This window comes from Berghia stephanieae, chromosome 11, assembly GCF_034508935.2.
Source record: "Berghia stephanieae isolate SIO BIC M18660-M18661 chromosome 11, UCSD_Bste_1.3, whole genome shotgun sequence".
Lineage (NCBI taxonomy): Eukaryota > Metazoa > Mollusca > Gastropoda > Nudibranchia > Aeolidiidae > Berghia > Berghia stephanieae.
This window is the reverse complement of record NC_088370.1, coordinates 13,406,938-13,421,937: the sequence shown is the minus strand read 5'-3', so window position 1 is coordinate 13,421,937 and position 15,000 is coordinate 13,406,938. Positions and strand designations below refer to the sequence as shown.

General features: G+C 36.1%; 1 protein-coding gene across 1 annotated transcript in view; it reads left to right on the top strand.

The window, feature by feature from the left end:
* The window catches only part of LOC144957025 (uncharacterized), a 204,155-nt gene that overhangs the window by 154,003 nt on the left and 35,152 nt on the right, over positions 1–15,000 (top strand). The gene's annotated exons all lie outside the window — the stretch shown is intronic.

Genomic DNA, 15,000 nt, shown 5'->3' with positions numbered 1-15,000 from the left:
CAACATTTTCCACGTACAATTGCCAAAAGCTGTATCGACGTGTCCGAGAAAAAAACAACAACAACAAAGTTTTAAGGTTTGGTTTTAATATGATAACATTTTTAGCACTTGAGTTTGTGCCAAAATGTCGTTCGCAACAAAAATACTCCAATACGACGTGTATATATATACAGGTCTGACATCCGAACCGGCTTATGGGCTTAGTTTAACAGTGGACAATATTTTACGTAATTTATTTTTGAGATTTCCATCCATTACAAAAATGAGCCTATAAGGAATTGGGTTATCAGACCTGCAAATAAGTGCACGTCGCTCAAATACCATGTTATTTGTTGTGCGGCTATTATGTGGTCTTGTGGTATGACACTCGCTTTCGGATCGGAAGGTTCCGGATTCGAGCCTCGCTTGGCGCATAGTTGAGTACATGGAAAAGGCTCTTTACTCACATTATCTCACCTGGCTGTTAACATCGTCTGTGTCTGAAAAGATTCTAATAATATCGCCTAAAAGGCGTCATATATCGTCCTACATGTTAAGTGTTGCTGTTGGCTGGGAATCCCTTGTAAAGCGTTTTGAGCACATTCAGTGGATATTGCTCTATAAATACCATGGCTTTTAAAATTATTATTGGAGAAAACATATGTTAAAATTCGCCTGTAGTTCAGCAGTTCCTCTGTATTAAATGATGAAAAAGAAACCAAAAGTTGACGATTTATTTACATCAAAAGTATGGTCGTTATAGTTTTTTAAAGTGTCGCAAATGTGTGAACAAAGATTATGCTCTGTCCTCACTTTTTTGAACATTTGAGAAACTCTCTGGGTTGGGTTCCTGACCTCCCATGGTGGGAAAGGGAGGCACTTCCTGTGTCTTCTATCCCTCCTATCTTTGTTTTCCAACATGCTTTCCTGGGTGGGGTTCCTGACCTCCCATAGTGGGCAGGGAGGCACTTACTATGTCTTCTATCATCTTATAGCTGTTTTCCAACATGCTTTCTGTCTTTGTCTTGGAATGAGATTATTTGGTTTTGTCCTGGCCCTAGCCAGATACCCTGGCGGAGAGGGAAACAGTCAAATGTATAGTTAGAGTTTTGGGAGATGATAATTTTTGTAAACCATCTCTCTGTAATGCGCTGTATTATTTTTGGTTTACATATATATAATTTGTAAACATTTGAAAGTGTTCCTCTTATTATGGACCTGTGCTTGTGTCAGGACGAGACATTTAGGTGAGCTCAAACTAAATGCACTGGTATTGTGCTCTTGGAATCTACACCTGTTCCCTATTTGAACCATTCCCCTTTGTTTCACCTTTTCTTTAGTGTTTAAATTGTAATTCTAGAATTCTAGAACTTTTTATCATCCCATTTTCGGCCTTTTAACTGGGGCTGATATGACCTAAATGTGTAACAAGCGCCGTAAAACCCTTAAAAACAAACAAAAACAACAACAAACGATTTTTCAAACAAATTTCCAATTTCTATTGGATCTAGTTTTCCAGTCATTAGACTATTTTACATTATTTTAGTAATAGAAATTGATGGAAACGATTCGTTTCCCTTAGTTTTGCCAAAACATTTGTTATTGGGTTTTTTTTCTCCTTATCTACTACTAAATTAAGGTAATTTTTATCCAACATTGCTTAACTTTAATGTTATATTGCATATCACGAAGTTCTATATTTTTACACTATTTATAAATATATCTTATTCATAATCTTTTCTGTATTTATTTATAGATTTTTATCTCGCCATTTGCATGATGGGTAGTTGATTTCTTTTACTCACGTGATTTATTCATATATCTATTTATAGACTCATGCACATCTATTGCCAAATTTTGTTGGGTTTTCTCATCATCATCATCATCATCATCATCATCATCTTCACCATTATCATCATCATCATCATCATCTTCACCATTATCATCATTATTATCATCACCATCATCATCATCATCATCATCATCATTATTATCATCACCATCATCATCACCATCACCATCACCACCACCAACATCACCATCATCATCACCATCATCATCATCACCATCATCATCATCATCATTATTATCATCACCATCATCATCATCAACATCATCATCATCATCATCACAAAAGTAAAGTATTTTTCCCAAATTCATATAAAGTGTGGATACACCTTTTTTCCTTACCACGACAATATCATCGTTGATTAGAATGGGAAATGGTGACTTTTATTACTTAGGCGATCTTTCATCGACGTACCGTTGTTCATCATGCTGAAAGGATTAATCAACCACAGCAACAACAACAACACGATCACCTCCACCACCATCACCACCAACAACAACAACAACAGCAACAACAACATCAACAACATGAATCCTTCCACCACCACCACCAACAATAACAACAACACCAATAACAACAACACGATCACATCCACCACCACCAACAATAACAACAACACCAATAACAACAACAACAACAAAACGATCACATCCACCACCACCACCAACAATAACAACAACACCAATAACAACAACAACACGATCACATCCACCACCATCACCAACAATAACAACAACAACAACAAAAACAACAACAACAACACGATCAACTCCACCACCATCACCAACAATAACAACAACAACAAAAACAACAACAACAACACGATCACATCCACCACCACCACCAACAATAACAACAACACTAATAACAACAACAACACGATCACATCCACCACCATCACCAACAATAACAACAACAACAACAAAAACAACAACAACAACACGATCAACTCCACCACCATCACCAACAATAACAACAACAACAAAAACAACAACAACAACACGATCACATCCACTGTCATAGTCTCAAGTGAGTAAAGAGCTACTCGACTATGCATAAAGATATATGTAGAATGAGGCCCCAGAATTTACTAGTTACTATAAATGAAAAACAATTAACGATTTGTTTACAATGAAATAAAAATAATGATGAAATTTAATTAAAAGAGATAAACAGTGATCGTGGCAGTTACAAATAGAGATATGAATATTTTATGTAACTTATGATAATATCTCAGGTTCGTAAGTTTACGTTTCCAGGCAGTTGATGGGCTTGGATGATCTATTCCTCTGATAACAGGATTGGACTCGTAAAATTCCACTTCCAGGCAATTGGTAAGAGGTTATAGTGTAGTACAGCGGGCTTGGGTTTGATCCTTGAAGATTATACAATCAAAGTTAAAAGCTCCGGCGTCTTAATGGTGTAGATATAATATCTACAAAGTCCCAAAAGATAAAAATCTTACAATATATATATAGGAATAGAGCGACTGGCCGTCCGGCATAGATTGTGGAGAGAAAGTGAGTGTAGAGTGTTAGACCTATCAGCTTTTATAATAAGTGGCTACGTGACAGAATGTAGAACGAAAAGTATTCACTAATTAGAAATTAATTCGAGGGAAGGCTATAAAAGGAAAGACGATCTAATATTAGAAGGTAAAGTTTATCTAAGCCTACCGAAATATAACTGGAGTGAGATGAATTCAGTTCTTAATAAAATAAAATTTAATAAGATAATTGTGAACAACCTTTACTGTGACACCCCCCACCCACGTTTAAAATATACTCTTTAACCATTATGGGAAAGATAGATTTTACAAACGGAAGTAAATTTACTATCATGATACTCTAGCATTAATCCATTGTTATGATTTGTGCTACAATTAAATTATTTATTAACTAGACATGGAAATGTTTATATTAACGTAGGTATATGAATGGGTGACAATAACAATGAAAGATTGTGATTACAAATCATTGTGATGAACAACATGATGGCAATGTGATTACAAATCATTGTGATAAACAGTAGTGATGGCAATGAAGCATGGTTTAAGTCGATGATATGAAGGTAATTTACTGAATGAAATGAATGAAAATGTAAATGGAATATTGACATTTCAATTATTAATCATAAATGAGTGAAAATTCATAACAATAATAGATAAAGAGAAGATTTCCCAAATCATGAATGGGTATGGTATATATATCCAAACAATACTCAATGTTACATTAAGTTGGGTCATCATGTTTACAAATAAAATTATCGAAATTGTGCGTTCTGATTTGGCATAGTTTGCGAGGTAACTAACAGTATGCATGGGAGGTTAAGTTATACCCTTCTCACGTGTTTACACTAATCGAGAAAGTAGGTCGGCGTGAATATTTTCACAACCTGGTATGTGAGAGATACTGAAAGTGTAATTTTGCAAAAATAGACTCCACCTTAGTACTCTACTATTATTCATTTTGTTATTTCTTATGTACGTGAGTGGTTTATGGTCCGTTTCGACCACAAACTCTTTTAGCAGTAGATATCTGCTGAATGTCTTTAAAGCAAAGACGATGGCCAGTCCTTCACGCTCTATTACAGAGTATCGTGATTCTCTGTCCAATAATTTTCTGCTTGCATATAAGCAAGGCATTAGAGTTCCCTCATGCTCCTGTAATAGTACACCTGCGATGCCCTTATCAGACGCGTCAGTTCTTACAACAAATTCTTTTGACATGTCGGGTAATTTAAGAATTGGTTCTGAACAGAGTAATGCCTTTAATTGGTTAAAGCTATTCTGACACGCTTCTGTCCAAACAATTTTGTTCGGTGACCCATTCTTTGTCAGATTTGTTAGCGGTGTCGCGATGTGCGCGAAGTTGTAAATGTATTTCCTGTAAAAATTTAGGAGCCCAAGTACTTTGCGTACTTCTTTTTTTGTCTTAGGTGGTTGCAATTGTGCGATTTTTGTTTGTTTTTCTGTCTCGGGTGTCTGTGTCCCATGACCAACGGTATGACCGAGAAAATCAATTTCGTAAAATGCAACGCTTGTTTTTGACGGTTTTGTTGTTAAAGAATTACGTTTTAATGCTTCAAGCACTAATTCTAAGGTTTTCATGTGATCAGTCCATGAGTTTGAGAAAATACATGCGTCGTCGAAGTATGAGAGTGTAGACGGGATGTCTTTTAATAACATACGCATCATTCTTTGGAATGTCGATGCGGCTGTCGATAATCCAAATGGCATATAGTTAAATTCTAACAATCCTAATGGTGATTGAAATGCTGTGTATTTCTTACATGATTCTTTCAGTGGAATCTGCCAGTAACCTCTAGAAAGATCACATTTTGTCATGTATTTGCTTGAGATAAGGCAGCAAATAAATTCTCTTGACTTGGTATTGGTTCTGCATCAAACACTGTTGCTTCATTTAATTTGCGAAAGTCGATACATAGCCTTATCGATCCGTCTTTCTTTTTCACTACTACTATTGGTGATGAGTATGGGCTTGAAGAATATCTAACTATTCCTGTATCTAGCATATCCTTAACTTCCTTTTCAACTTGTTCTCGTGCGTGAAATGGAATACGATAGTTTTTCACGTTGATAGGGGTAGATGTGGTTAACTTTATGTCGTGTTCCACTAATGTTGTATGTCCGGGTGCGTCTGTAAAGACTGACTGGTACTTTTCTAATAGTGACCTGATTTCTCGTTTCTGACATTCGTTTAGTTGAGGATTGATTGTGACGTCATTAATTGTACTATTTTTAGAGTTACCGTGTTGTGGGGTGTGTTGTAGTTCGACATCATCGCTGTGAGTTTCGATGATTAATCCTACATTTGCAGCTTCAACATGGTTAAATATTGGTTGTGATAATCTGTCTCTATCGAAATATTTTTTAGCATGTTTGCATGGAATGTCTTTGTTGTGTTGTTAATTTGAATCTCGTAATTAACACCAGATCGTACTGCTAATACATTGAATGGTCCTTTCCATGTAGCTAAAAGTTTACTCGAGTCATCGGGTAAGAGTATTAGTACTTTGTCACCAATCTCAAATTTTCTTGATTTGCTTTTTCTATCGGAGTATTCCTTGTATTTCTCTGCTTTTTTAGTGACGGATTCCTGTGCTAGCTTACATGTATCCTCTATTCTGTCTTTCAGGTTTCTTACATATTCGTAAGCAAACATAATTTCGTTATTGTCCTCCTCATTTCCTTTACAAATGTCGGCTACTATATTGATCGGGCCGCGAGGTGATCGTCCATACATCAACTCAAATGGGGAGTAGCCTGTAGATTCTTGGGGTATTTCTCTATATGCAAATAGGATTGCTGGTAAGTATCTGTCCCAATCATCTGGTTTTTCTGCTGACACTTTTCTTAACATATTCTTTAGAGTGCCATTAAATCTTTCACAAAGACCATTTGCTTGGGGGTGGTAGGGAGTTGTGAATGAGTGTTGGATTCCCATGAGTTTCATGGTTTCATGCATCATATGTGATGTAAATTGGGGTCCATTGTCCGACAGTATCTCATTTGGTATGCCTATTCTAGTAAAAATTGTCATCAATGCTTCAGCTATGTGATCCGATGTAGTTGATTTCAATGCTATCGCTTCTGGCCACCTGGTTGCGTAATCGACTAGTGTTAGTATGTGTGTATGGTTTCTATCTGATTTTGTTAAAGGGCCTATAATGTCAATTGCAACTTTTTGAAAAACTTTTTCAATAACTGGGGTTGTCTCCAATGGCAATCTCGGTATTCTGCCTTTTGCGACTCTTCTTTGGCATGTGTCACACGATTTCACATATTCTCGGACGTCTTTAGTAATTCCAGGCCATGTGAAATTCTCGGATATTCTCTTCAATGTGGAAGAGCTCCCAAGATGTCCAGAAGTTATTGAATCGTGCGCTATTCCAAGGATTTTGTTTCTGTAAATACTCGGCGTGACCAGTTATTTAGCTATTTTGTTTCTTTTCCTATGTAACCTGAACAGAATATCTTTTTCAATGATGTATTCAACTTTTGATTTCGTCCCTTTGTTTGCGATATTGAAATATGAAGTTAAAGTCGGGTCCTTTTTCTGTTCTTCTATGAACGTGTTCCTGTCAAATTGTTGTGGTTCAAGAGAAATAGTCATTGGCTTCTCTGTTGTCTTAGTCATCTTTCTTGTTTCTGCTAGACAAGCTGTTTCTTGGGTTAATGACCATTCTTTTACATCTGTTGGGTTGTCTTTAAGACCTTTTATATTGCCAACAATAACATCAGCGACGGGGTTGGGAAGTATACAGCATTCCACTATTCCTGTATAGTATGGGGTTTCTATGTACACATTAGCTGTTTCAAAGGTTTCGACTGTGCCACTGAATGTGATGCATTGTACCGTTTTTCCAGTTTTGTCTTCGTCATTGATCAAAGATGCTTTTATTCCTACTGTACTGCATCCTGTGTCTCTCAATATTTTGCAATCAGTTCCATTAGCTTTGCCTTCACAAAAAAATAGCGATCCTGATTTGTGAGTTTGTGTTAAAAGTGACATACCTTTTACGCAATACACATTTATATTTTCTCCTGACATTACTCGTGTCTGATTGTTTACACCTGTTTGGAGTGATGCATTTGCAGTTTCTTTTGGATATCCACGATTTTGTAACATTTGTCTGCTGTGTGGCCTTTCATTCCACAATATTGACATTTAATTATAGGTTTGTTGGTTTTCTTATACTCAGTATTATTGTCAGTGCTATTTCTTGTTTTGTTTTGATAGGGTCGGCTATGGTCTCTATTGAACTGTTTGTTCCATGGTTTGGTACTATGATCATCTTGTTTCACTTGCGTGTTCCGAGTGATTGATCGGCTCGTTCTATTTGAGTATTGAACTTTAGGTGTACCTGGACTCTGAGCAGCAGCAGCGTAGTATGGTTCCTTCAATGTTCTGCTAAGGGGTGTCAATGGATGTGCGCTGTTAAAGTTTTCTGCGTAGATTTTTAATTTGTCCAAGTTTTCTGGCTTTCTCTCTTTAAAGAATGCGACTAAATCTGGGTTGCAAGCTTGATAGATTCGATTCTTCAGCGTGAGATAGTAAAGGCCTGCAAAGTCGTCTTGTTTTACGTTTGCCAACTCAAGCCACCGATTTAGAAATTGAGTAATTCGGTTCACGAATGTATTAAAGTCTTCTCCACTTTCCGGTTTTGCAGTGTGAAACCTTTCCTGGTAACCATCTTCTGTTAATCTAAATCTTTTTAGTAGAGCGTCTTTAATTTTACCATAATCATCTGCATCTTCAGTTGTTAAGGTATAGAAAACTTTTAGCGGTTCTCCAGATAAGCAGTTAATCAAGGCTGTGGCCCATTTGCTTTCTGGCCAACGATAACCTTTAGCCTGAACTTCGAATCGGTGTAAGAAGGATTCTAAACAGTCTGAGCGTTCATCGTATGTTGGCATGCGTGGAAGTTTCACGAAAAATTCATCACTATTATTATGTTTTCTTTCATGACCGGTTTTTGTTTTTTCAATTTCCAGCATCATTTGGGTCCTTTTGGTTTCTTCTTCTGCTAAAGCTATTTGTCTTTTTAGTTCCCTTTCTTGGACTCTTTCTTCTCGTTCTTCTCTACGTATTCTTTCTTCGTGTTCTTTTTCTTCTCTACGAATTCTTTCTTCATTTTCTTCTCTACGAATTCTTTCTTCGTGTTCTTTTTCTTCTTTACGAATTCTTTCTTCATTTTCTTCTCTACGAATTCTTTCTTCGTGTTCTTTTTCTTCTTTACGAATTCTTTCTTCATTTTCTTCTCTACGAATTCTTTCTTCATGTTCTTTTTCTTCTTTTACTTTCTCTTCGCACCATGAAAATATTCTTTCCTGGGGTATTTCTAAGTCCTTTGCGAGACTTAAGTATCTTTTATATGCTTCCATGTTGCAATAAATTAGTTACGATATTTTATATATATTATATTGACAGGATACTGTTACTGACTGTTTTATTTATTTACACTTACTGGAATGAACTGTTCTATTTTTAGAAATCTCTCTCTCTTATTTCAACTTATTATGTATGTTGAATTTGATGCCTTTTATCGTTATATCTTATAAAGCAATGTGTCAATACAATGCGGAGTTATTATGACTTGTGTCAATAACAATGTGTCAATCGCGTGTACTCTAAACTATGTTACTACGAAAAATGTATCACCAATGTGTGTGACTCGTCGTTAGTTTGTGTACAATTATTCGCAATGACGCTAATATACTAGAGTGTGATAACAATAATAGGATGCCAAAATAATCCCAAGTTATCTATCACTAAATATAACACGACGGCTAGTAGACTCCTTTTATTATTATTTAGTTTTTAAAGACTCACTTTTCAGAACATAATATATAAGTAGTTTTCGGTAACAGTAATATGCCAAAAATGCATTTAAAACAAATCACTATGCAAAACAAATCACGATGTCTATAGTTACTATGTGATGCCCAACTCATGTAAAAGAGAATAATGAAGGATATATTTACCAACTCAGTTCGTGGCTGGGACCTCTCTCTTGTTCAATGGTTGTTCAACAATTGTAATTAGGCATTGAAGAGTGTTTAACAGTGATGTCTGAAATACAAAACAATAAAATATCGTAAGATTTACAATAGTTACAAAATGTGTTCACAACAATGAGTGATTGGATGATAGGTGAATGAATCGTTATGGAATGTAAACATATTGAAAACAATTCATGAATGAGGCAAACAACAAAATGAAATGAGTGATATAATAACAAAGTGGACAAGGAATGAATGAATGAATAACTGAGTGAATAGATGAATGAATGAATGGATAATGTATGAATGAATGAATAAATGAATGAGCAATGAATGAATGAATAATTTATAAATGAATAAATGAATGAAGGAATGAATCAATAAAATGCTATTCAATTTGAATGAAAGAATGAATGGATAAATTGCTATTCCATTTAAATGAAGAAATGAAAAAGAAAAAAAAAATTAATCCTGTAAATAGGGAGTTCAATTAAAATATGATCAAGTGGGGCAATTAAGAGTTTTACAATTTAAACTTTAAAGTTAGATGAAATAGATATAAGTAACTAAATAAATTCAATTCTTTATATGTGTCCCTCCAAAATGTCATAGTCTCAAGTGAGTAAAGAGCTACTCGACTATGCATAAAGATATATGTAGAATGAGGCCCCAGAATTTACTAGTTACTATAAATGAAAAACAATTAACGATTTGTTTACAATGAAATAAAAATAATGATGAAATTTAATTAAAAGAGATAAACAGTGATCGTGGCAGTTACAAATAGAGATATGAATATTTTATGTAACTTATGATAATATCTCAGGTTCGTAAGTTTACGTTTCCAGGCAGTTGATGGGCTTGGATGATCTATTCCTCTGATAACAGGATTGGACTCGTAAAATTCCACTTCCAGGCAATTGGTAAGAGGTTATAGTGTAGTACAGCGGGCTTGGGTTTGATCCTTGAAGATTATACAATCAAAGTTAAAAGCTCCGGCGTCTTAATGGTGTAGATATAATATCTACAAAGTCCCAAAAGATAAAAATCTTACAATATATATATAGGAATAGAGCGACTGGCCGTCCGGCATAGATTGTGGAGAGAAAGTGAGTGTAGAGTGTTAGACCTATCAGCTTTTATAATAAGTGGCTACGTGACAGAATGTAGAACGAAAAGTATTCACTAATTAGAAATTAATTCGAGGGAAGGCTATAAAAGGAAAGACGATCTAATATTAGAAGGTAAAGTTTATCTAAGCCTACCGAAATATAACTGGAGTGAGATGAATTCAGTTCTTAATAAAATAAAATTTAATAAGATAATTGTGAACAACCTTTACTGTGACATCCACCACCATCACCAACAATAACAACAACAACAAAAACAACAACAACAACACGATCACATCCACCACCATCACCAACAATAACAACAACTACAATAACAACAACAACAACACGGTCACCTCCACCACCATCACCAACAATAACAACAGCAACAAAAACAACACAAAAACAACAACACGAACACTTCCACCACCACCACCACCAACAACAACAACACGAATCTTTCCACCACCACAGCTACCACCACAACCACCACCAGCAACAACAGTAATTACCAACATAAAAAATACAAAGCAGTAAACCGTTTTATAGAGCTTTTCAATGGTTTCATCATGTTGAAAGGATTCATCATCATCACCATCATCATCATCATCATCATCATCATCATCATCATCATCATCATCATCATCATCATCAACAACAACAACAACCACAATATCAACAAAACAACAGCAACACCAATTGCGAACATATATATAGAGGGTCTAAAACACATTGAACAATTTTATAGAATATCGTAATGGTTTCATATTTCTATGTACCTAGGCTTATATTCGTAGCCAAGAGAGAGAAAATAATCAATGGGCATTTTCCTTTCTAATTTGTTTTTTTTTAATTCATTTTATTAATGTATTCACCTTCTTCTTTTTTCATTTATCTATTTCTTTGGAACATGATATGATATTAATACATTCCTTATAATAATATAAAGCGTGTGTATAGCGCATAATCATGACTAGGTATCACAGTCATAAGAATAATAATTTAAATAGCACTTACACACACACGCACACACACACACACAAATCGCACACATAAACAAACACACTTTCAGTTATTACTCAAATGAGCAAAGACATCGATGTCAAATAAATGTAAAATATTCACAGAGACTTAAAAATATGGTGGGGCTTTTTTCTAAAGTAGTAGTGCTTAGGCTTTGATGTAAATATACCTCCTCTAATAAATTATCTCTCAGTTCCTGACCTCCCATAGTGGACAGGGAGGTACTTGCTGTGTCTTCTATCCCCCTATATCTGTTTTCCAACAGGCTTTCTGTCTTTGTCTTGGAATGAGATTACTTGGTTTTGTCCTGGTCCTTGTCGGATACCCTTGCTAGGAGGGAAACAGTCTAATGTATAGTTATGGTTTTGGGAGATGATATTTTGTCCTTGTAAATCATCTCATGTACTGTTATTTTTTTTTAAGTTTAACATATGATTTGTAAACATTTGAGTGTATTCTTCTTACTGGGGTCTTGGGCTGACGTCTTGGTGAGACGTTTAGGCAATCTCAAACTTACACTGATGGTGTTCTCTTGGAATCTGCGTCTGTTCCCTATTTGAACTAATTCTCCTTTGTCTTACTTTTTCTTGGGTACCGTGCATTAAAAGGATTAATCAACACGAACAACCACATCAGTAACAACAACAACAGCAATAAGAAAGGCAAAAATAATAGTAATTTCCAACGTAAGAAAAAAACAATGAACAACTTCATACTTCGCGATGCCCCGGTCCTGAAAGGTTTTTTCTTTGCCAAGATAAGGGTTATTTAAATCGATCGATCTTTGAAGGACAAGCTTTCTGGCCAAAATATTGAATCCGTTATTTTCCAGCAGAGAATGACAGCATAGGCCATCAAAGACACGACACGTGTCCACATGACATGATTCAGGATTGCCCTCTCCACGTCCTGCCATGTTATAGATAGTATGCGCTTGGCTACGAAGCTCATAACATTGCCATCCGGAAGTATAACGGACCAACACACAAAACTGTGTGTATCCATGAACGTTTATAGTCGGGTTAATACAGTTCAGTGAGCATTACTCATAAACGCGGATGGCAAAAAAAAAAACAATAACAAAGACCTGAGTGACGTCATCTTCGAACTATCTATATCATACTCCTTCAGTTGAGCTATCTTTTTATATTTTTTTTAATTTAGCTTTTTATATAGCGCAATATCCACTAAACGTGCTCAAAGCGCTTTACAGGGGGTCCCTAGCCAATATCTACACGTAATATGTAAAATGAGACATGGTGCCTGTAATGGGGTGTTACAAAAACAATTTTCGGACAACGCTGTTAACGGTCAGGTACTATTTTACTCCTGAGTACAGTGAGAGAATGTGAGTAAAGAGCCTTTTCCAAGGACTCAACTATGCGCCAATCGAGGCTCGAACCCAGGTCCTTCCTATCCGAAAGCGAGTGTCATACCATAAGACCACATAACCGCACTTCCTGCCATGTTTTATCACACTCCTTCAGTTCGGTTTCTGTGTTGCCCCTCCTTTGTCTTCACTATTTCTTTTCCCTGGGGGTTCCATAGAGAGAAAGCCTGTCGTGGGATGCTTGGGTGTTGGAACGTTGGTGGAATATGGAGAGGGAAAAATTTAGAAAAAATTGTGCAAATCAAAACACATTGAGATCGCCGCCTTCATCACAGTTATGAAAAGGAACACCATGTACAGCTTGAGGAGTAGAAGAAGAAGCGGAATAATAACGACAGCAGCAACAAGCAACAGCAGCAGCAGCAGCAGCAGTAGTACTAGTAGTAGTAGTAGTAGTAGTAGTAGTAGTAGTAGTAGTAGTAGTAGTAGTAGTAGTAGTAGTAATATAGTAGTAGTAGTAGTAGTAGTAGTAGTAGTAGTAGTAGTAGTAGTAGTAGTAGTAGTAGTAGTAGTAGTAGTAGTTGTTGTTGTTGTTGTTGTTGTTGTTTTTGGAGGAGGAGGAGGGGAGGAAGAGGGGGGTGAAGGAAAAGTAAGAGGAGGAGTAGGAGGAGGAGTAGGAAGAGGAGGAGGGGAAGAAGAATGTCTATACGTTAATTGAACGTCTTGGGAAAAAAAGGTGGAAATATCGTGTGATTTGCTTTGTCAAATATTCATGGTGTACTAACAATGACAACATCAACAACAACAACAACAACAACAACATCAGCAACAACAATAACAACAGCAACAACAACAACAACAATAACAACAGCAACAACAATAACAATAACAAATCAACGACACGACACGTTTCCACAGGACATGATTCGGGATTTCTCTCTCCATTACCTGCCATGTTTTATCACACTCCTTCAGTTGAGTTTCTGTGTTGCTCCTCCTTGGTCTTCACTTTTTCTTTTCCCTGAGAGAACGCCTGTCGTGTGATGCTTGGGTGTTGGAACGTTGGTGGAATATGGAGAGGGAAAACTTAGAAAAAATTGTGCAAATCAAAACACATTAAGATCGCCTTCATCATAATTATGATGATTGAGGAGGAGGAGAAGAAGAGGAACAATAGCAACAACAACAGCAGCAACAAGCCGCAGTAGTGGTACTGGTAGTTGTAGTAGTAGTAAAAGTAGTAGTAGTAGTAGTAGTAGTAGTAGTAGTAGTAGTAGTAGTAGTAGTAGTAGTAGTAGTAGTAGATGGAGGAGGAGGAGTAGGAGGATGAAGAGGAGGAGGAGAGGAAGAAGAATGCCTATACGTTAATTGCACAAGTCTTTGATCAAAGGAGGAAATATTGTGTGATTTGCTTTAGTCAAGTAAAATATTCATGATGTACTAGACTAACAATCACAACAACAACAACAACAACAACAACATCAACGACATCGACAACGATAACGATAACAATATTCGAGATGTCAACAACTATGATAATAATAATAACAACAACAACAAAAATATCGACGACGACAACGACAACAACAACAACAAACTACAACAGCAGCAACACAACAAAAACAAAGAAAAACAACAAAAATATCAACGACGATGATGACAGCAGTACCAACAACAACAACAATGACGACGACAACAACAACAACAACAACAGAGCCTTGTCAGATTATCACATCAATCTATTTAAACTCCCGGGAATTAGCAATTCTAATCTGCCGTAATATGGAAAAACCCATATTTTAACATTTGGCCATAACATTCGTCCTTCAAATATCGATCGATTTAAATGACCCCCATCTTGGCAAAAACAAAAAAAACTCTCAAACCTGGGACTTCGCGAAGTCTTCCATAGTCCTTGGTTTGAGAGATATTATTTCATCTGCATTTATCGCTCTATAGCGACATTTTAAACATAAATGTGTTTCTCTCTCTCTCTCTCTCTCTCTCTCTCTCTCTCTCTCTCTCTCTCTCTCTCTCTTCTCAACAAAAGACAAATTTCCCCTTGGGGATGAATAAAGGTAATATTTTTAAGGTTAACACAAAACGATTACTAATCATTTTTAATCATTCTTAAAATGATCATCGACATCCTATCTAGCTAAATTTTGGAGAGTGGGAAAGT